General features: G+C 41.3%; 3 long non-coding RNA genes across 3 annotated transcripts in view; 1 reads left to right on the forward strand and 2 right to left on the reverse strand.

Moving 5' to 3' along the window:
- LOC144995221 (uncharacterized) overlaps positions 1 to 23,242 on the reverse strand; it is a 56,934-nt gene that overhangs the window by 23,960 nt on the left and 9,732 nt on the right. The window lies entirely within an intron of this gene.
- Positions 12,193 to 13,625, forward strand: LOC144995587 (uncharacterized). Its single transcript, XR_013659134.1, has 2 exons — positions 12,193 to 12,605; positions 13,356 to 13,625. It is a non-coding gene; the product is annotated as an uncharacterized LOC144995587 (long non-coding RNA).
- LOC111948206 (uncharacterized) lies at positions 13,632 to 14,839 on the reverse strand. The gene is made up of 3 exons (XR_002874166.2): positions 14,763 to 14,839; positions 14,049 to 14,128; positions 13,632 to 13,970 (listed from the first exon to the last, which is right to left on the reverse strand). It is a non-coding gene; the product is annotated as an uncharacterized LOC111948206 (long non-coding RNA).

The raw sequence follows: 23,242 nt of genomic DNA on the forward strand, positions 1-23,242 counted from the left end.
CCCCGGGGTTCCCCCCTCCTGGGCGGGGGCGGCGGGCCCCTGCCTTGCTCCTACCTGGACCAACCGTGGGCCGGGTGGGTGGCTGCCTGGAGTGCGGAGCGGGTCTCCCTTGGGGGGTCCTGGCTCGTACCTGGGGTCGGGGCGGGGGGATGCCCGGAACTCCTGGGTGGTGGTGGGGTGCTCGTCTGGGGCTGTGGGCGTCCCTCTCCGGTGGGGCCCTGCGTTGGGCTCTTCCGGCGCGGCGGGGGGCTGCTTTCCTGGCTGGGCTGGGGCGGCGCTCTCTTTCCCTCTGCGCCTCCCTGCTCTCTGGCTCTGGGGGCCTCGCGGCGGTCCGGCTGGCCCTGGCCTGGGTGGCGGTCTTGGTCGCCCGGGGGGCGGTTGTTCCCTGCCTGTTCCCGTGTGGCATTGGGGGAATTCCGGCTGCCGCTGCTGCTGCGGCGGGGGTATGGGTGTGGGGGTGGCTGGGCGCTCCTCCTCCTTCTTTTCACATTCCACCATCCATTTTAGAAGAACATAAACACTCACCTGAGCACAGGTGTTAGCTCACCTTTGCACTAATAGTTTGCATGATTGAATGAATGAAAGATTTCACACTAGTTGGTTTAAAGGCATAGGTATGCGTTCGTGAACACTATCTGTTTTGTGTGCATGTTGACATGTGGACATTTTTGCGGCTAGCAGGTGTGTTGATAATATTTGAGTGTGTGTGAACAGGCCCCGCCCTTTTTGTACTACATTTGAACCGTACCGTAACGATAAACAACCAGTAAACCTGTCTGCTCTATGCTGCTTCATGGTCTTACCCCCCTTCCCCTCCTATTATCACCCTCCTACCCCCCCCCCCCTCTCTAACGTCCCTCTCTCTTCTTCCCCTCTTTCCTTTTCCGTCCGGTCCAACACCAAAGATTTTCAAACATGATTGAAATTAATAAATTTTGGCCTCAATTACAAAAGGGGTTTATTCAGTCATACCTTTGGTTTGTCTGAAGATGAATAACCCCTCTTGTTAAAATAAAATATGTCCAACACAAGAGGCCCTCAGCTCTCATCTGTTTGCCTAGCTGTTGGACAGGACAAGTTAAAAAAAAAAAAAAAAAAAAAAAAAAAGGATTACAGTTCCCTTGAGCGTCATACAGTTTCTGGTAATACTCTCTAAAGGCGTCGTTGATATCTTTTGGATTGACTAAGTTTTGTTCATTTTTTGTGATACATGTGATAGAGGTTTTAGTTTCCAGTTGTTTTATTTGCCATGCCAATAATTTTCCAGCCTTGTCACCTTGTTCATAAAATGTTTGTTTTAACCTTAAAAGGCTTGATGCAGCCCTGTTACTGGACTGTTTGTCATATTCTGCTCTTAGGAGTAATAACTCTTTTTTTGCTTCCAGATCCCCATTTTCATAAATTTTTCGTTGTGTGTGTTTTATTTTGTTCTCTAGTTGTGCAAAATTTTGTTTGTCTTTCTTATTTTTATAGCTTGTGTAACTAATTATTTTTCCTCTAAGAAATGCCTTAAAGGCATCCCATCTAATGCAGGCTGAAGTTTGATCTGTGTTGAAGTAGAAAAAGTCATCTATTTGTTTTCCTATGTATTTAACAAACTCTCCGTCCTGCAGCCATTTGTGTTGGAATCGCCATCTAGGAGGGTCGCTGGATATTTTTTCATCCCTGTATACTAGGCAACATGGAGCATGGTCCGAAATTACAATATTGTCATATGTACATTTTTGGATTTTGGACATCAATTCAGAAGAAATTAGGAAATAATCTATACGTGAGTAGGTTTGAAATGTTGCAGAATAGCATGAATAGGCCTTGGTTTGCTGATTTAATTCCCTCCAAATGTCTAGCAGTTTTAGTTCTTTCATTGATCTCAGAATACTCAGTCTACAGTTGTTATGAGTTTGGTCGGTTCCTGTGGATCTATCCTGGCTTGGATTTAAGGTACAGTTAAAGTCCCCAGCTATTATAAATTGCCCGGGCAGCGCTGAAAGTGTAAGGAACAGGTCTTCATAAAACTTAAAATCATCAGAATTAGGACCGTAAATATTAACCAAATTTAATGTTTCCAACAATAATGATCCTTGTATTATTAAATATCTACCCCTCTTGTCTTTAATCACATTACTGACATGGAATGGTACAGATTCATGAATAAGAGTCATCACTCCTCTTGCTCTGGAAGAAAATGCTGAAGCAAATACGCTCCCTCGCCACCTTCTTCTAATTCTTTTTTCGTCTTCCTCTAGAAGATGGGTCTCCTGAAGAAAGACTATTTTGGACCCCATATCTTTTATTTTGTTTATTACTTTTTTGACCTTTTTGAAACGTTGCAATCCCCTGCAATTCCATGTTACAAAGTTTAGATCTACTCCTTGCATTAATTTGGACAGATCAAAGTATTTATTTGCATTTAGAGTAAATTGTCTCTTGAAAAAAAAAAGAGATCTGTATTTCTTTTCAGCTGCTGTGAAACTTTCACATAATACAATGAACATTTTTTTAAAGAGAAGCCTAACTAACCTGGATATAAGAGAACATATCCAAAACACCAAACTTGAACACCCGTTACCCCATTTACCCAACTGAATGGGTTTCCCTCCCCCCACATTGTGTCTCCCGCCATGGCACGTGCCTGATCCTTTCTCTGGGAGGAGCAGTCTGCCCATGTCACTCAAATCGAACATTAACGCCACTGCTGGTCGTGCCTTGACCAAAAATAATTTTTCTACGCTGCTAATTTTCACTTAATGTATACAGTTGTAGAAATTGTTTCAAAAAATATTATTAATTAAGAAAAAGAAAAATAAAGGAAGAAGAAAAAAAAGTCACTCAGATGTTTCCATATTGGAATGCCAATTTTCCCGTCCCGTTACCTGTTTCTCACAACTGTTGAGAGAATAGTATGTCAGATCAGAATCACTTTCACTCAGAGTTCTTCTGGATCTTCTTGAGAAACTCTCGACCCTCTGTCGGTGTTTTAAAGGCGTGCGTCTTCCCCTCGTAGGTCACCAGTAACTTTGCTGGGTGAATCACTCCGTGCTTTATCCCCAATCTGCGCAGATCCTCTCGAACCGAGTCGAACTTTTTCTGAAGCTGGTGCACTCCCGCCGCGAGGTCCGGGTAGAATCGGATCCGCTGCTCCTTGTAGCGAAGATCCTTTTTGGCCCGCGCCGCAGAGACAACAGCCAGCTTATCCTTATAGTTAAGGAATCTCATGATGAGAGTGCGAGGTGGAGCGTTGCCGTCTCTCCGCGGTCCGATTCGGTGCGCTCTTTCTATGGTCAGCGGAGTCTGAAGCATTTCGGTGCCGAGCGCCTCTGGAAGCCACTTTTCCAAGAACAGGCACGGGTCCTGTCCTTCAGCTCCTTCTGGCAAATTGACAAGTCTTAAATTGTTCCGCCTTGATCTTGATTCCAAATCTAAGACTTTGTCCTCCAGAACTTTTCCTTTTGCTTCCAGTGCGCTCACCTTGGCCTGCAAAACGCTGATGTCGTCCTCCGTGTTGGAAATGCGCACCTCCGTTTGTGTCACTCGTTCAGCGCAATCATTCAGTTCCTGTTTTATGTCTTCGACTGCCAATAAAAGTTTGTCAAATCTTGTAGAAAAGTCTGTCTTCATGGAGGTCACAACAGACAGTATTTTATCCACCTTGCTGCTTTCCTCCTCGCGCGTCTCCGCCATTTGGACAGTGGCAGCGTTAGCCTTCTGCGCTTCCCCTCGAAGACGAAACTCCGTTAACTTGGGTTGCTTAGAATTTTCAGTTGTTTCTTTTCCAGTTTTAGGTTTTTTAGGCATTATTCCTTCATTCCTCTTGTAATTTAGTTTTGGATAGCAGCAAGTAAAGTTCTTGGTATAGCACGAGCTGCAGAGCGGCAGAAAACACGACTTTTCACATGGCCGCCATAACCGGAAGTTCCCCTTTCATTCAAAGTTAGAATGAAAACATTCCTCTTTGGACAGGCTTATTATCAGACTAGCTAGTATTCGGAGAATATTTACCTTTCTGTTAACATCTTTAAATTAACCTTAATAATAACAATAAAGTTGTTACTAGGCTGCTAGAAGTTTGAAGCTGTGGAAACTATGGTGGACTGGGGTTCTGTCCTCTTTTCTCATCTACTTCTACTCTCCTTCTCTCCTCTATTCTTGATCATTTATTTATCAGTTAGTTCTCCATGCCTCTGTTTGGTGCAGTGCGATTCATGTACTCTCCTTCTTTCCAACTTCGGAGTGGAAAAGCTTCCAGATTCCAGTTGGCTCATCCGTGCTCCTGTACCTGACCGTGTACCTCGTCTCTGGCTTTCCTCTACCACTTCTCCTACACCTGGCTGTGGATCCTGTCTCCGGATCGTCTCGTGCCCCCAGTCGTCCCCCAACTTTAACTGGATGAAGATCGTCTGCTGGACTTTAAACATGTAGTTGTAGGGTTAGATAAGCTAATTCTCTCTTAGAGTTCTGGTATATCACCTGTCCATCCTGGGTGAGGATCCCTTCTTCATGTGGGCACCCTGAGGTTTATTCGTTTTTTCCAGATTCCGTTTTTTTAGGAGTTTTTCCTTACCGTGAAGGGGGTTCTAAGGGCAGGGATGCCCAGTTTAGTTTGTCTGTTTAGTTAAAGTTTTAGTATTATCCTATTGAATTCTATGCATTTATGATCCTTTTTGATTGTATGTTTACCGTACAATTACCGGTACGAAGCCCATTGAGCCGACTGTTGTTGTGAATTTGGGCTATATAAATAAAGTTGAATTGATTTGAATTGAATTGAATTGAATTGAATTGAATTGAGAGGGTTTCAGCTTTTTCAACCACTTTGCAGCTATTGTCAAGTCGTTGGATTGTTTTTTCTCTTTCGTCTTCTCTTCTCATTTTCAAAGTTGAAAATCCAGAAGTGTCCCATCAGCCTTGACTACTAATAATCCATCTGAAAATTTAAGACAATGTTTGTATGCAATTGACTACTTCATTTGGGGGCCTCACACGGGAAACAGTTGGTCCTTCTGGTCCATTTTGTATCAGAGTTTGTTCCCAGTTTGCTTCCCAGTTTAGACCAAACAAGAGAATGAGGGTCTTTGTTCTTTTGCAATTGAACTCTGGTGCGGTTCACTTCAGTGTGAATGCAAACGAACTTTCCCTCAACGCAAAAGAGGAAGAAAACCAAAATCTCCACGTATTTTATAGAGAGGAGGTTTCCCTTCCTGCTTTTTCACATCAGTCGTTATTAGCTCTGAGAGTGACACGTGTTGAAGCAAATCAAATAAAGGAGTAAAGTTTCTCTGGCTTTCCTGCACATTTGAGCCGAGACCCTGGGACAAATCGCAGGGCGAAAGCTACCATCCTGAAGAGAGAGTTACTGCCAAGATACTCGGAGAGCTGTGTGTCTGAGCTCCTGCAGATGGAGGGGGAGCTGCAGCAGGGCCACCAGGGGCCCTCTGCTTCCTCCTCTTCTTCAGGTGCAGAACGACAGATATTCACCGCAGAGGAGGGGAAGACAATAAGACAGGTGCTGCAGTGAAGGAGGAAGAGAAGGAGGTTGAAGAAGACGGGCAAACAAAAGCGGGACACGCTGGGAATAGAGGAGGGAGGTTCTTTAAAATGTGTGGGCGCTGCGAGGATAAGTGAGGAGGTAGAAGACAGACAGCAGACTTTGTGTTTGTGTGTATGTGTGCGTGTGTGTGGGTGTGCGTGACACAGAAGGGTATTGCAGTATAAGCAGTCTGTCCGGCTGTCTGCTCTCTGACCAGCGGTGCAGACGATGATGTCAGGCCTTTCCTCCTCAACATCTTTCTCTGTTAACAGCTCCTGCTTCATCTCTTTACCTCTCCTCCACACTTTGTCTTTCTCACTCCACCCCCCCCCACCCTCCTTTTGCTGTTTATTGGTTTATTCATCCTCCACTCCAATGTCTCACAGTCAGGATCAAAGCTGGAAAACAAGTTTAGCAGGCTCACAAGTGTTTAGGTTTTTTTCTCTCTGCTTCTTTGCACCTCATGCACACTCTGCAAATAAATGCCACTTGCGTTTGTGTTTTGTGGCATGTTTGCATCTGTCATCTGTAGTACTTTCATCTTCTGATCTGAGGTCTCACGGCAGAGGGAATGAGCCGCTAATGGGAGACAACAGCTGACCAGATAGGCAGGTGCTGCACCATGCAGAGACATTAAATTGCTTCTAGGATGGGAGGTGGAGCTGATTTCACATTTAACCCAGAGTAATAGAGCAAGAGGGGGCAGGAGAGGAGGGGGAGCTGGGAGGAAAGATGTAACGCTGACAAAGATGTAAGAGTTTATTGGAGCAAATCTGAGCTCACTTTGGGTCTATAAACTGCAACTGAACAAAATAGCACTTTTGAGATCAGAGATGAAGTGTTTCTCAGCGTTAAACACATCCATCTGTGTAAACACTGTCAGGTAAAGCCTTAGGGTGTTTTCAGACAGGAAAAGTCAGTTGGTCTGGGCCGAGTCCGCTCAAGTCCTGAACCTTGTGTTTGGTCTGTATTCAAACTGCCGTCAAGCAGACTCTCCAGTTTTGTACTAAACAAAACCACGTGACTAAAGATCTCTTCAGGCATTGGCCAGGAATTACCAGGGCTGGACAAAGCAATGAGAGAAAGAAAAATGGAAGTCCTACACTTTGCAATCCGTTTGGCCGTTTTGGTTCGGTTGTTCTGCTCTGAGCACAGAGCCTATTCAGAATGAGAAAATCGCAGAGCGAACCAAAGCTCAGTCTGATTAGAAAACCAACCAAGACCATCTCAAAGGATGAGTGAGAGAGGGGTTCCTGGTCCTGGACCAGAGTTCGCTTGGGTGTGTTCAGACGGAAAATTTGTACCAAATTAGTGGGGGGAAAAACTCTGGTTCACTTTAAGCAAACCTAATTTGTCCAGTTTGGATACACCCTTAGTCCCATGCACCCGTATGGGGGTTGGCTCGTACAGGTGCTGCAGGGTTTTGGGTTATTCAAGTCTGTGGAGGACCTTATGCCTCAGTTACAGCTACCCTTACGGGTAGATGAGGGCTGCCTGCAGGTGAAAAGTAGGCAGGTCTGAATGGAGATAACAGATGGAGGGGAAATATCAAAATCGTGGTCTTCTCAATATGCCCATGGATCAAAAATGTCTATGCATAGTTTGCACAGGTTGGTGGAAAGGGGTGTGAACTTCCAACAGGTTTACTCCTGATTGGAAAAGGTTTTTGCCATAGAAACGTTCACTCAGACTGTGAATTAAATGGGACACCATCCATACGTCCTTACCAAATCCGAGTACCTGATTGGTCAAAGTTCGACCTGGTTTACCTGTCAACTTGCGTTCAGTTGCTGCACGTTTTGTAGAGCCTGAAAAAGGTTGTAGAAACGTGCACAGCTACCCGTGAGTAATACGGTTTTTGATGTGGAAGCCTGAAATGCACATATGCACAGTTACATAGACTTTTCATTGCAACAAACAATGCAGAGGGCGGTGTGAGCATAGCTTCATAGTTGAAGTGGACCTAAGATATACATTACTGACCTCTCTCATCTTTTTAAGTGGTAAAACTTGGAAAATCTGTGACTTTTTCTTCCATTTGGTTTCTTTTAACTTTGGTCGACAATTGTTGGAGTTATTCTTTGCGGATCTGCGGCAAAGAAACCAAGCCTGCAAACACCTTGTGCAAGAAGAGGCTCCCTGGTAATCACCATAAGACCTGCACTCTTCTGGCACATATTGGCCCTCACAGAAGATATAAAAATGAAGAAGGATCAGGAAAAGATGGCAGTAACAAAAATCACGCCCAATTCTTTTCACTCAGGTTGTTAATTCAGTGCGATTCACCACACTTGCACACTTATCTGAGGAGCCGCTGAAGAATACGGCAGATATGAAATCTCATTCCACGGAAAAAATGAACACAGAGTCGGCCAACAAAGAAACTGAAGCGGGAGGTTTGAAAAGACCAGAGGAAAGAAAATAACCCAGATGTTAATTCATTTTAGCGCGGCACTCCATGCGCAGCACAAATCACTTCATTTTCATTCACATGATGAACTGGAACTACATTCCCTGCTTATTGCCCATTTAGTTTCACTGCAGAACATTAGAGGAGAGAGAGCAAGTGAGAAAAAAAACCCCACAAAGATCTGCTTTATCATTTCCACCAACATCCCTTCGGTCAGCCCTAAGGTACCGATGGATCATTTAATGTACTCCTTGATCTGACACAATTACCACCAAATCTGTGGCCCCCAAATTTTAATTGGAAACAGAAATCCTAAGCAAGAAGAGGAGATGTTCTCTGCAGAGAAGAATGGAGCACTCTGAGAACATTTGATAACCTTCTATTTAGCAGGTGAAGCAGCCGGACCGAGAAAGCTGGACCGAGGCCAACAAGGAGAGCTATGAGTGAAGTCCAGCCACTTTCAGAATCTCTAAATCCCTTTTGGGATCATATGATTGCTGGAGCCTGTCCAAGTCACTGTTGGCCAAAGGTGGGACACACTCTGGACAGGTCGACAATTTGTCGCAGGACCACACACTCAAACAGATTCATATGCACACCTAAGAGACCCTTTAGAATCCCCAATTAACCAATGAAGCATGTTTGTGGACTGTAGGAGGAGGCCAGAGACCAGAGGCTTTGGGCCTTCATGGAAGGTAGTGAAGTGAGGGAAGGTAATCCTATATAAGTATATTTGCCATTTTACCATTTTTGACAGTTGATATGAATCCCTCAGGGTCCATGCATCAAATGGGCGTATCAGCTGCCACACCGACTTTACTAGAATTATCGAGAGAAGAAGTATAATTTTCCACATTTTGCAGCTAATGTTGTAATTCTGCATGGTAAAGTTACATGCCTCGCTTCATGAAGTGCTGTAGCCTCAACTGAAGCCGGTTTTTATTAATGAAAGAGGCTCACAAGTGGCGGCTGAAAGGCTCTCTGGACCTGTGCAGCCATTACACGGAGTAGGGGGGGGGGTTCCCTACTCGGGAGTGCTGAGAGTTGGAGATGCTCTTTGATGGGGTCTTGTTGGGGGGGGGGGGGGGGGGTGACTGTGTGTGTGTGTGTTCCAGGATGTGTTGAGGTGTGGGCCTCTGACAGAGACGGAGAGGCAGGACTGTGGTAATGGAGTCTGCAGTCATGTTGAGTCATCACACTGATACATGTGGCCCCCCCCTCAGGGGAAAAGGTGCTGTCTTACTGTCATTGCCAACTTGCCAAAACACTCACATACACACAGATTAACACTTTTACACACTCATTCATGATTCATAAATTAACACACATTTACTACTTGCAAACACAGTTACTGTACACCAGCGTGTTCTCAAACCGTACGTCTGCACTCCTCCTCTGTGAAGGTTTGTAAGAAGTAACATTTTTCAAAATTAATTAACACTTCAACACCGGAGGTGTCGAATAACACACGCTATTTGACCTAACGTAAGTCTTCAATCTATCATGAGCATTTTGGCCATGTTGTAATTCTTCAACCCAACCTAACTCTTGGATCAATCGTATCTTCTTGACCTAACGTAACTTTCCAACCTACCATAATTCTTCAACCCATCGAAACTCTAAACTTACCATAAATCTATGACCTACCATATATCTTTGACCTTCCGTAAATCTTCGGTCTACTGTAACTCTTAACCAACTGTAACTTTTTGAACTATCGAAACTCTTCAACCTACCATCTATGACCTCCTGAAGGTCTTTGAGCTACTGTAACTCAAAGACCTACCTTAAATCTTCAATATACCGTAACTCCATGACCTACCGTAACTCTTCAACCTACTATAACTCTTGGACCTAATGTAACTCTTTGACCTATCAGAACTTTTTGACCAACCATAACTTTATGACCTAATGTAACTCTTCAACCTACCATAAATCTTTGACCAACCATAACTCTTAGACGTATCAGAACTCTTCAACCTATCCTAACTCCTCAATTTAATGTAAATCTTTGACCTATTGGGACTCTTTGATCTTTTGGAAACTCCTCAACCTACCATAACTCTTTAACCAACTGTTACTTTTCAACCTACTGTAACTCTTTGGCTGTAGGTCTTGCATAATGCCGCTTTTCTCCGTGACAGATTCAGACTGAATGTATGTGATTCCAACCGGAATAAAGCAGCTTTGGACCAGTCAGTCCAATAAATCAGCTGGTTTACGTTGATTGATTAAACAAGTCTTTACTGTAAAATGTCGCATATCAGTACAACACTACTTTTCTCTGCTTCAGGATCTGCTAGAATTATATAAATTGCATAAATGGTCAAAGAGTTATGATAGTCAAAATGTTTTAATAGAAGTTCAACATTGGCTAAGTGATACTTAATATTGGTTTTGTACTGTTTCATTGCTAGTAGTTGATATATCTGTTACTACTCTATCTGCAGAACAATTCCTTTTTTTTCTGGAATTGAAAAGCATTATCCTTTTTGTTGGAAATCTTTGTTTCTAAATAAGGAAAGACAACCGTTGGGCATGCTGTGTCTGGTCTCATCACCACTTTATCCTTGTTGGCCTGAACAATAGATAGCATCTTTCTTATAAGTGATAAAGGGAAGGTGATGAGGAGTGTGCCACCCTGCTGTGTTTATGTGTGGATGTCTGTGGCTCGCCATGAGTACAAAGCACCGATAACATCAGTTTATTGAAAGGAAGTGAGACAGAAACATGGATGTCCTCCAGCTGCGACTTTCCGCCAACAGTGGAAGGATGAGTTCATACCCGGATAAGAGCTTAAAGCCCAGAGTCCAGATAAGAGCTGGTTATGTAAGATTAATTTAGTTACAAGGCTCTTCAAGGAAATTGGGCAGATTGGGGTAAAATAAAGTTAAAAGAGTCCAGAACTGACCACATCTAATACATCATCCTCAAAGAGCAGCCCATTGTGGGTTTGCAAAGTTATTTGAAACCTCAGTAATGCTTGTCATGCTGCATCAAGTAAGGCTTTAGTGGAAGACAAGCATTTTTTTTTTTTTTCAAAATTTAATAAATGTTTTGTTTGAAAAATAATTTAACTCGTCATGTATTTGGGTCTTTGTGTTGGAATAAAAAAACATTCAAAATTTTTGAAAGAAGCAGAAAGAGTCCCACAAAAATTAAAATATTTATTGAAAACAAAATTTAAAAAGCTAACAATCTAACCATTGCCAACTGAAAAACAATACAAAAGAAAGCAAAACAATGATGATATAATGGCAAGTGAAAACGTGAAAAAATAAACGGTTTCAAAGTCATGTATGGAGCCGGAAAAAAGTAGATTTAAAAATCCACTACCAAAACCAAAATTAATGTGTCGGGGAAATCCAAAAGAAGTTTTTAAATTAAAATGGGATGGCCGTAGAACCTACAGCTTGGCAGCCGTTTTGTGTCAAAGTCTGAGATTTGCAGATTTTGATGGTTTCCCACAACATGGGAAAAGGAAACTTTTCCTCGAGTGATCGTCACAAAAGGACATGCGGCCAGTGTGAGGATAAAACCAACAGAAAATGTGTTATTTTGAAAAACGTTTTTTTTTTCAACTATTCACATTCAACTCTGACGAGTCTGACAGTGGTAGAAGTGCGGTGAATCAGAGATTTCTATGTAAGCCATTAGGCATGTAGTGGCTACTCGGCCAGTCAGGATGGGTGAAAAGTGGGCGGCAAAGTTGGAAGGGCGGGTGTAGGTGGGAGGCTTGGACGAGGGTGTGTAGCAGCTGCAGGTGGCGAGTGGCAGGGGGTGGTGGGTGGGGAAGCGCCACACAACATTAAACCGTTTGTCTTCTTTTTTGTTTTCAAGCTAATTTAGCTTTTATCTTTACTGTATCATACATCTTAAACTTGACACTAATCTGCAGCTAATAATTTTTTTGGCTAATGTTTGTAATTTATTCTTTTTGTTTGACCTAACGCAATAATAGGATTTTCCTATGTTTTTTTGTTCACCAGGTAGTTTAGCATTTAGAGATCCAGATGACTTGATGTTAATGTTGGCTAATGAAGAGAAATTGTGTCAGTTTAACTCGTGGTTCTGGTTAAAGAACAAACTCTAATGAGACTGCAGGAAATTATAACACCTGCATGTTCTCTGTTCATCATATCAGAAGTTAATTGGTTTCAGGTATACAGCTTTTTGTTTTTTGTTCAGCTTTGCCTCCACAGAGGTGCAGATAAAGCACAGGAGATGTGAGTCCAAAAAACAAAACAAAACATATGGTGTCAAAATAGAGCCTAAAGTATTGCGCATCAAAACAGTAAAACCGCGCATCAAAACCCCAAATCTGCGAATCAAAATGCATAAATTGAGAACCAAAACCCACAATTTGCAACCAAAAGCCTTTCCCCAAAGCACAATCCTATTTCTCAGCTGCCGATTTGTTTTCTCGCCATTCTGAAATCCTGTTTTTGAGTTGCAGTTTTATTTTGAAACTGTCTTTTTGAGTTGCGCTTTTATTTTTTGAGTTGCGCTTTTATTTTTTGCGGTTTTGATTCTAAAACCTGTCGACACGTAAAAACAGCGACATGTCAGTCAATGGGAGGGGAGGCGGGACATCCCTGATATCCAGAAGCTCATTGGCTACCGAATAAGACCGAGTCTTACGTCAACAGACCAGTTTAGAATGTGCCGGTAAGTTTCTCATGTTTTTCATATCTTTTACTATATTAAAAGATCAAAATTGTACTTTATTTAACCAGAGGACCCCAGCACATTCAGATGAGGAGCTCCACCAGTAGCTGCTAGTGAAAAAGATGTTAGAAAGTTAGATGTTGCATGACAAACTATCAGCATTGTTCTCCTGTGTTAGCATGCTAGCTAGCTCAATGCTAGCGGGGTATCCAGCTCTTCTCATGACTTTTGTGGATTAAACAAAGTACATTTTTTACCACAGTGTCAGGATCAGTCATGTCAACCTGGGAATAATTGCCCGTGGATTGTCACTAGGGTTAATCAAATAGTTTTTTAAGAAGTACATTCATGTATATATAAGGTTTTTCAATATTTCCTTAGGGATTACACAGATGGATTGAACAAAAGCAACATATTGCTGCAAGAAAGTGACACCTTTCCTAGTTTGGGATCAAGTTAATCCCTATTTAAAATAAATAAATAAAAGAAACACAATTTTTATTTGAAGTACCAGAGCAAATTTCCCACAGGTGGGATCAATAAAGTTTTTCTGATTCTGAACTGTATTCCAAAATAATTTTCTCAACCTTAAAGATTGCAGGTTAACACAGGAAGTTACCTTTCACAATATGCAGCTACTGAGTAGCAATTAAGGTGTGTGTGTGTGTGTGTGTGTGTATATATATATAAATATATACACACACACACACTCATTTTAACTGTCTTAAATACATTTTTCTTTGTGTGCAGGATGCTGTGGACATTGGACGACAGACTAACTTAAACCAGGCAGAGCAGGAAACTGTTGGAGTTGTTCCCTCTGTGGCTTGTCCTCTCTCCTCTCAGACCTGTTCAACCCTTGTGGGACATCAGAAAACCATGGCCAAGACATTAACATTTATGTACTGATCTATGCATGTCATCACAGCAGGATGTAACAAAAACTAACAATGTGAACAGATCTCATCTGCCTTACAAAATACTGCCCCCCTTAAGAAAATAAATGGCTAATAATCACCACTGGTATTTTGTAAAGCTTCATTTTTTAATGTTTGACCATTGAATGTGTTTTGTACAAAAGACTGATGGTTTTGCAAAGATCTCTGAAACACAGAGTCAAGTGCATTAGATTCTGTAAAATTCTGAACCACAATTCAGAGAAATTAAAATAACTGTTTTTAAAACTCCTTAAAAGACTTGAGGTGGAAAAGTCACTGTTTTCGTACAGGCACTAAGAAATGGGAAGCAGACAGTGTGGTCAAAATGGACAACTATTTTAAAGGCTTCTCTTTCAGTTGACAGGAGATGTCTGTGAGCCTGCTGGACAGCCTTTGCATCACACTGGGACGTCTTTGGGGCCTGCATCTGGAAAGAAACAAAAACAGCAAAGTTAATTAACCAAAAAAAGAAGAGAAAAATTAAGATTAAATTTTTTTTCATTACCTTAAAGAAGTTGTAGACATCCACGTCGTAGCTGCCTCAGTATTCCTGCCTTTTTTGTTATGGTATGCATAACAACGGCCCTTATAGAAAACAACAGACATACAGCAATAGTCAATTTTAAAACCACCACCCAATTAAATATACTAATAATTCTATTGATGTCTAATACTGGAATAATTTTAAGTGGAATAAAACACGTTTTTGCTGGTCTGCTACAATTTACTCTGCTCTGGTTCACTCGAATACCGGACTTCTGCCAGTCTGCATAGTGCAGACGCATACATTTTGAATAATATGGCACAGCAATATTGTTTCTCTGTTCAATAATTCCCTCTGTCTGTTACAAACCCTGAAAAATATTGAGAAACCTTATAGGTTATAACATATTTGATTAACCCTAGTGACAATTCACGGACAATTATTCCCAGGTTTACATGACTGATCCTGACACTGTGGTAAAAAAATGTACTTTGCTTAATCCACAAAAGTCATGAGAAGAGCTGGATACCCCGCTAGCATTGAGCTAGCTAGCATGCTAACACAGGAGAACAATGGTGATAGTTTTTCATGCAACATCTAACTTTCTAACATCTTTTTTCACTAGCAGCTAGTGGTGGAGCTCCTCATCTGAATGTGCTGGCGTCCTCTGGTTAAATAAAGTACAATTTTGATCTTTTAATATAGTAAAAGATATGAAAAACATGAGAAACTTACCGGCACATTCTAAACTGGTCTGTTGACGTAAGACTCGGTCTTATTCGGTAGCCAATGAGCTACTGGATATCAGGGATGTCCCGCCTCCCCTCCCATTGACTGACATGTCGCTGTTTTTACGTGTCGACAGGTTTTAGAATCAAAACCGCAAAAAATAAAAGCGCAACTCAAAAAATAAAAGCGCAACTCAAAAAGACAGTTTCAAAATAAAACTGCAACTCAAAAACAGGATTTCAGAATGGCGAGAAAACAAATCGGCAGCTGAGAAATAGGATTGTGCTTTGGGGAAAGGCTTTTGGTTGCAAATTGTGGGTTTTGGTTCTCAATTTATGCATTTTGATTCGCAGATTTGGGGTTTTGATGCGCGGTTTTACTGTTTTGATGCGCAATACTTTAGGCTCTATTTTGACACCATAAAAACAAAAAACCTTATAGGCAAACACACAAACATGCACAGGTAGAAACCTGATGAGACATTCAGCCAGCAGAATCCCAAACCCGATTATGAAAAGATTTCTCATTTTTCTCGCTCTCTCCTCACTTTTATTTCATTTCGAATGTCTTGACACGACATAAATTCATTTGTGTTGCTGAAGCATGCAACAGGAAAAAAAGAAAACGGAGAACAACAAATGGGGATTCTGCCTCACGCAGGTATTACTAGTAATAAACCCCAGGCACCTTTGGTTCCTGAGACCAGAACGGACAAATTTAAACATTAAAACTTCCAAACAATTTCACAGAAAAGAAAAAAACCTTTAAAAAGTTGCAAATATTGAGACAAAAATGCAACCTTGGTACAGTAGTTCCCCCCATGTGCACGCACTCATGTGGACGAGGACCCAGACCAGCCAGCAGGAACAGGAGCTCACCATAATGTGATTTGGTCTCGATTAAAATGGTGGGAATTGGATCTGAGGTAAAAGGCCATGTCAGGAGAGAACAAATGGGCATGGCGGCGCACGGAAGAAGATGAATGACTGTCTGCGAGATGGAGAGATGAGGTGGAGGGGGGGCAATGGAGGAAGAGATGATAGGAGCAAGAAAAAGTCAGGAACAGTAGAGTGTTGGCGGGGTTATATTAATCCATTACAGGGAGCCCTCACTCGCAGTCACATTTGCAGCCTCCATTTTTTCAAAAGTGATCTGCATGAGGAAAAGAAGGTTGCATGCTCCTCATCATCATCCTCCCTTTCCAGGATTATCTTTGCTCTTCTTTTTTCTAACACCGCATTCATTAATTTCCTCCTTCATGATTAATTTTTAAAGAGTTAGCACTTCCATGTTTTGAAAAGGACGCTACCAATACACCACTACCAAATCCAAGTCCCTGGTTGGTTAAAGTTCAACTGGTTTAACTTTCAGGATGAGTTTGATTGATACTCGTTTCATGCGTAGAGCCCCAAAATGGAATTAAAAACGTATGTAACAATACGTGATAGCAAGAGGTTTTTTTTAACATGAAAGCCCTAAACGCGCTCACACATGCTTTTACATTTATTTTTAATTGAAAGGGGCTGCCTGAACGCACATTTCCAAGACCGGTGTGGCCCAGTGGGCCATAATCATCAACCCTTTAACACCGGAGCTCCAGTGTTTAGTCTTTCGAGTACTATTACTATAGTACGATAACCAAGTCTTGTTCTAAAGAGCAGACAGAAGGCTGTTACAGTAGACTATCCTGCAGGAGGGGAAGCCATGAAACAGCTTCTCTACTTTTTGTCTGTCCGCAAAAAATAGTTGTGGGCGGAGCTTCACATTTACTCCTGCTTGCTAAGAAACTGTATGAGAACTAGACCGAGTAAGTGTGACGTTACCCATAGAAAATGGGGGACGTCAGATGTATTTCTGTCTTGATTTCATTGCACAGAAACACACATTCAAGCACTGACAAAAACATCCAGAATGTTCCTAATTTCCTCTTTTAAGAAGAAAATGGATATGTTTTTCAAGCCAGAGTCTGTGTGATACTTTAACCTAGCGTATGTCTAGTAAATGCATTCATTGCAGTGCACAACCATGAGACAGTGATTACATCTTTCATAAGTCTACATGTGAGTGTCACTCAGTGATGGCAGGTTTGCAGCAAACCCGTAACAAAAGAGATGTTTAGAGTTGATTTCGTACTCTGAGAGGACTGGTTCTCAGAGGAGAATGTAGCCAGAATCCATCTAACTGCAACAGATGCTGATTTTACTTTTTCCAGCAGATCTCAAACTATTCATGACACTTCCTGTGATGTTTAGGTTTACACTGAAGTGCCACATATATGACTCAAAAATGCAAAAAAGCAGAAAATTAGGAAATTATGTTCTTCAACTGAAAAGTTTAGGATTTTTATTCTAAAAATATGAAACACAAGTGACCAATTCACTTATCCTGAGGAGATCAAAACGCATACATTTGTTGTTTATTCAGCTCCTTCTTCAAACAGCTTAAACTGAGAGTCTCAATGGATGAATTCAACCCTTGCGTGACAGACGTCCAGATCAATTTTCCAACATCATTGAGATTCTTTTAAGAGAATGAATTGGTTTCTTGAGTTCTAGTCTTAGTCTCAACCTTAACATTGTTTGCTATTTTAATATGATGTTTCCATATAAAAGTCCAGGAGAACAATGAATATGAGATGTTTAAGACAATTATTTTTGACTTTACATGAATTTCAACAATCATTACAGCTAACATTTGACAAATTGTTGTTTTATAGTACTGCTAGTATTAGATTTTCCAAGTGGGCTGTCCCGTTTCCTTTTTGCCCTTGGAGCATATTTGTTCAAATAGTTTCTGAAATGAACATATTTCAATCTCCGTTTGTATTTGTAAAGAGAAGTCCTGTTGACAATGAAAGATTCAGTCAGAGTTACTCACATCTAAGACATCTGAATGTCTGATCTGAAATCTCTGATTATGAAATCATGCAAATGTATAAGAAAGCCTCAGAGGAAATCGTGAGGCAATCATTTTTGATTCTTGTCTTTAGGGAGTGACAATAAGTCAGACTAAACTCTGGGTGACTCCATCCTTCCTTCAGTCTGTCCTCGACCACGATCGATACATCAGCAGCTCAGAAGAGTCAGAGCAAGAAAAGCAAAGAGATTCAAAGACTCCACAGCCATTCGAACAGACTGCACTCTCTTTCACCCTGTGCTTGTCCTTGCCTCTCTTTTCATTTGGGACGTTCGCCTGACTTTTCCTCTTTACCACTATTTCTTCTTCAGATACCTGCCTCTGGTTTCCTTCAGCTTGTGTCTTTTTCTTTTTGTATGTTTGTTCTCCTCCACACTTTCAAGCTTCAGCCTGTCAGAGCTGCGATGCAGAGGAGAACGTTTCATCTGCTGGGATGTGCTGCAGCTGTGAAACATTAATCATGTCCACAGAGAGCGCCGGGCTTTCAGCGCAACAGACTTGTGCGTCGTGTTGTCGAGCACTGTAAACAAGGCAAGTTCTGCTGTAAGGATCACACATGAAGACAAAGCATTAGCTCTTGGCAAACTTCAGCAGATTTCTGCTGATTAAACGGCTACAAAAACATGAAGGTTTCCTCACAATAATTTGTCAAGACTATTGTTTTCCAGATTTTTTCTAACTTTTTTCTTGAAAGTTTTTTTTTTACTGAAGGCAATGTTAATGCAAGTGATCAAATGAGCATCTGAAACTACAGACACACATTCAATAAAGATGTTCATTTGGTGCATATTGATGTGACGATACGTGGAAAAACTGCAAGAAATTGTGTTTCTTTACGTGAAATCTTCACCGATATACTCACAGTACTTTCACTGGGAAGAAGTATGGTGTCCCAGAAGGCTCACAACACAACACTTTAGATTTCGCAACACAACACTAAAAAAATTAACTCACAACACAACACAATAACTCAAAACAAAACACTTTAACTCAAAACGGAAGTATACATGCAACAGAAGTGCTTTTGTTCTGAAATTTCCACTGGGCTAAAACATCGGTAATCACGTCTACATTCAGAATCCACGAGATCCGTTCAAAGATTCTCCCGGTACCAGCAGCTTCTCTCCCGCTCCGTCTGAGAGCAGTCTGGGTCAGCATGTTCTTGTGTCTATGGAACCCACTTGGAGGCTAACTGTCCCTCAAAAACCGGAGAGGGGAAAATAAAGTTAGCTGACCCTTTTAATTATTATTATTGTAGCTGCAGGGCTCCAGACTAACTTTTTTCACTAGGAGCACTGTGGCCCCTAACTGAAAATTTTAGGGGCGCAACCAGAAAATTTAGGGGCGCATACCGTAAATCAACATTCTAACCCAATTTACTAATTTCCACTTTATTACTAATAAATACTTTAATAATAGATGCAGAAATTACAATGTGCTGTTTCTAATTCAGTGTCACATTTTATTCTGCACTTTTGAAGATTCAACAAGAAGGTAAACTGACAGCACCATCACTATCATGACAGTACAAATAAGTAAAGAAAACGGATGGAAATTTATCTTTGTGACACCAAATAGGTGCAGCCAAGATGCACAACAAGCGTGTTTGAGATCACCCAGGTGGACTCAACGCTGCGCAGATCACCTGGTGTGTGACATATATTTTTGTTTTTGCTCCAACATTAACTGTCAATCATCACAAAAATATCGCGAGAAAGGGGTGGGAGCAAGGGGCAAACCTACCCGGACACAGCTGGAAACTGAACTGACTGAAAGCTGCCCTACAGACTACAAAACAATGCATTATGGGACATGTGTCCTGATGGTTTTTGTAGTTGAGTGATTAATTAAAATAATTTAAAATACCAATTCATTAAAAAAGGCTACATAAACTACAAAACGTTAAAATAATCATAAAATATATAATAACATAGATCATACTAAGGGGGAGAGGAGTATTAAATCTAAATTGAATGTTAAGGACAACTCCAATTTCCTGTTCTCCTTCAGTCTTGCTGCAGATTCGCCTTCATCTCACAGCCGCCGCCCCCCCCCCCCCCCCTCATCTCAAACACGTCTATCGTTGCATTTTCCCCACGTATTTTCAGTGAGTCTAAAACTAATGTTATTTTTGCTCGAGCGTGTTAAAAGTTCAAGCCCCGTTAGCTGTCACGCATGTAGGTGTGGGACATTTATTCTCCTCAGCTGACCCGACTCCCGCGGGACGGGGGCGGTCGGTGTGCTGCCGTAACCGTAGCCAAAACCTAAACCTTCCTCCGGGTCTGTGTGACCCAGAGAAAAGTTCAGCACGGACTGCATGTATTTAGAAAATTACGAGCAAATAAATACGTTCTAAAGGAAAGTAAGGAACTCCTTAATGTGGTCCGGGGAGGGGGCTGTCAGGTTTCCTGCTTGCAAAACCCTGTCATTGTCACGCCCCCAAGAGTCATATACCCCACTGTGATTGGTTGGTCAGCTCTAGGCCCCTCCCCCTACACGCATTTTAGCCACTCACAGTGGCTTTCCCTATTCTTCTCACACGCAGTGGCCGCCTCACAGACAGGCATCACGCGAGAGTGTACGTGCTCGCGTTTCATGAGTATGTGCGCGAGTGTGTGTGTCTGCCTGCGTGCGTGTGCGCTTGCGTCTCATTGATTATTTCATTGATCATTGACGTGCCCTTCCAAGTTTAATGTCTAAAAAAATACGGAGGGTGGGGGAGGCAAATTTACTGCTCGCACATGTGCGACTGGATGTAAAATTTAGTCGCACACTCTCAAATTTTGGTCGCAAAATGCGACCAATTGCTCGCAGTCTGGAGCCCTGAGCTGTGTAAATAAGAAAACTATCAGTTTGGTAAAGTTTGAAAGAGCTTCACAGATTCAGACTTCCGGCTCAATAGCTCTTCTGATAAACGTTCAAATGTGACTGCAAGTATCTCAATCATTTTGTATTAACCCAGACAGTGTACTACAAATGCATTTCTAAAGAAAAAAGATCATTTTCACTGCCTCTTAATGAGAATTGTTCTCTTCCAGCAGTAAATACAGACACACAGCGAGCCGGCTGCAAGGAACCGTCAACAAAATGCAAGTGGAGTGGAAATTTCAGAAGCTTTTTGTTCGGAAGCTAACAAACTACTTCCGCTGCATATATACTTCGTTTTCTAAAGTGTTTTTTGTTGTGAGTTATTGTGTTGTGTTATGAGTTATTGTTTCGTATTGTGAGTTATTGTCTTGTATTGTGTTGCGAGTTATTGTTTTGTATTGTGTTGTGAGTTATTGTTTTGTGTTGTGTTATTGTGGTGTGACTTAAAGTGTTGTGTTGTGAGTTATTGTTTTGTGTTGTGAGTTATTGTGTTGTATTTATTGTGTTGTGAGTTAAAGTGTTGTGTTGCGAGTTATTGTTTTGTGTTGTTTTATTGTTTTGTGAGTTATGGTTTTGTGTTGTGAGTTATTGTGTTGTGACTTAAAGTGTTGTGTTGTGAGTTATTGTTTTGTGTTGTTAGTTATTTTGTGTTGTGAGTTATTGTGTTGTGTTTTAAGTTATTGTTTCATGTCGTGAGTTATTCTTTTTTAGTATTGGGACGAATTGTAGTGTTATTTTGTGTTGTGTTGCGAAATCTAAAGTCTTGTGTTGTGACCCTTTTGGGCCACCTTACAGAAATGATGTCGCATCAGCACCATGGTCAGCACCCGGCGCGGGCCCTCACCATGCTTTGTTTTAATTAAACAGTTGGATTCCCCCTGGTCCGTACCAGTTCTAACTCAGTTGCTCGGCAGGAGACCCTCGGCGGGAGCTGCAACTGGGGAGATCCGTGAGAAGGGTCCGCACATAAAAAGAAGAGATTGTCTTTAAAAAATGCTTTAGTTTTTCACATTTTTATGCAATCTTTTTGTTCAACCCATGGGATAAAAGCTGAACGTTGTTTTGAGCTGTTTTATTTACAATTCCCTGTGGTAATGTACAGAAACTAAAGTAGAAAGAATGTGTCTCTGTCCAAATATTTATGGTCCTGACTGTAGAAGGAAAAAATTTGAGATTCTTGTGACCCATTTCTATCACCTGCAGATCTATTCTACTGTCATCCAAAGCTCTCTATTGTGGATTAGTTACTCACAAATCCACAACTTCCACCTTTCTGGATTTTTTTCAGATTTTCCAGAGAAGATGTAGCCTAAGTCAATTTTCACCTTTAGGATTAAAATTTAAATTCAATTTGGAGTTGGTCTAAATCCATTGAGAGAACAATCTCAGCGTGTTGGAAATGTCTCTATTTTAAATGTCAGAGCAGACACATTTGACTGGGACTTTGCTACATGTATAAGAAGATGAAGAAATTTGGAAAAAGCAGGAATTGCGAAAAATCTAGAGAATATCTGTGGTATACCGAGGAGCTGCAGATGCTTGTTTATATATGACAGTCAAAAACCTAGTGACATTTGCTACTTTTCTACTTGCTGCTTTTTCCCCATCCTGCATAGACCTCCTTATAGCGCCCCTACATGAGAAACTGTTGGAAATGCATAATTCTTCTACCAATCAGTTTAGTTTGCTTCAGTTTTTGGTTTTCTCCACTACCAAACCAAATGAAGATAAGTTCATCAGCAATCCTCACATGTTCCAGAGCCAAGAGGATCGTATGAGACACTTTGACTATTTTAACACCAAAAAATATCTCAATAACTTTTATTTTCTTTTTGAGAATCATATTAGATACTTTTTTCCACCCTCAAATGAAATTCGTGATGAAGTATTTCTCTTTAAACTGTAGCTGCAGTTCTGACTTCTTTTTTTTAAAATTTCATTTAAATGAAAGCTTTCTGTTCTTGGAAAAAAATGATTGCTCACAGGAAGTTGATTTCATTTGCGCCCCACTGAGTCCCCAGTCAAATTAAACAGAGTGTTTACTGAGGGAACATGCAGAGAATCACCACACAGAGAAGCCTAAACTGATAGACATTTGCCACAAGCCAGAGTCCTTGGAGAGTACACTGATGTCAGCGCTGAACATTGTAGATGGATGTTGTGAAGGCCAGTCCTGAGTCTATGATTAACTAAATCCGGATTGTTCCAGGAGTCTTGATGGATATTAAGATGCAGTTTTGCTTAACATTTGACATTAACATTTGATGTTGTACCTAAAGCCTATAGAATCTGAGATGCAGGCCCTGAGATGTTTTCTTTCCAATCTTTCAGAAAAAGGTTTAATTGGCTGGTTTTTCAAAGGACACACATTTTGCCCCAGGATATCTCCAAAGTTGGTAATAAATTACTTATAAACACATTAGTAATGCTTGTTAATGTTTTATTAATTGTTTGTTGAGGAATCTTTGTCCAAAGTGTTACCCAGGAGTTTAATAAAGTTCTCCTGTGATAAGTGCTGTCACCTTTTGCTTCATCGTGTGCCAAAATTAGACAAATGTATTCAATGGTTGAGCATTTTTCTTCAGTCTATCTCCTTGAATTGTAGTCTCTTGAAAAGCTGCTGTAGGTGTGTTCACAGATCGATCCTCAAGGTCTCCAGCAGCTTTTCTTCATTTCATCCAGCAGTAATACAATGATCCTTT

This window comes from Oryzias latipes, chromosome 11 (genome assembly GCF_053564925.1).
Source record: "Oryzias latipes strain Hd-rR chromosome 11, Olatipes_Hd-rR_3.1".
Taxonomy (NCBI): Eukaryota; Metazoa; Chordata; class Actinopteri; order Beloniformes; family Adrianichthyidae; genus Oryzias; species Oryzias latipes.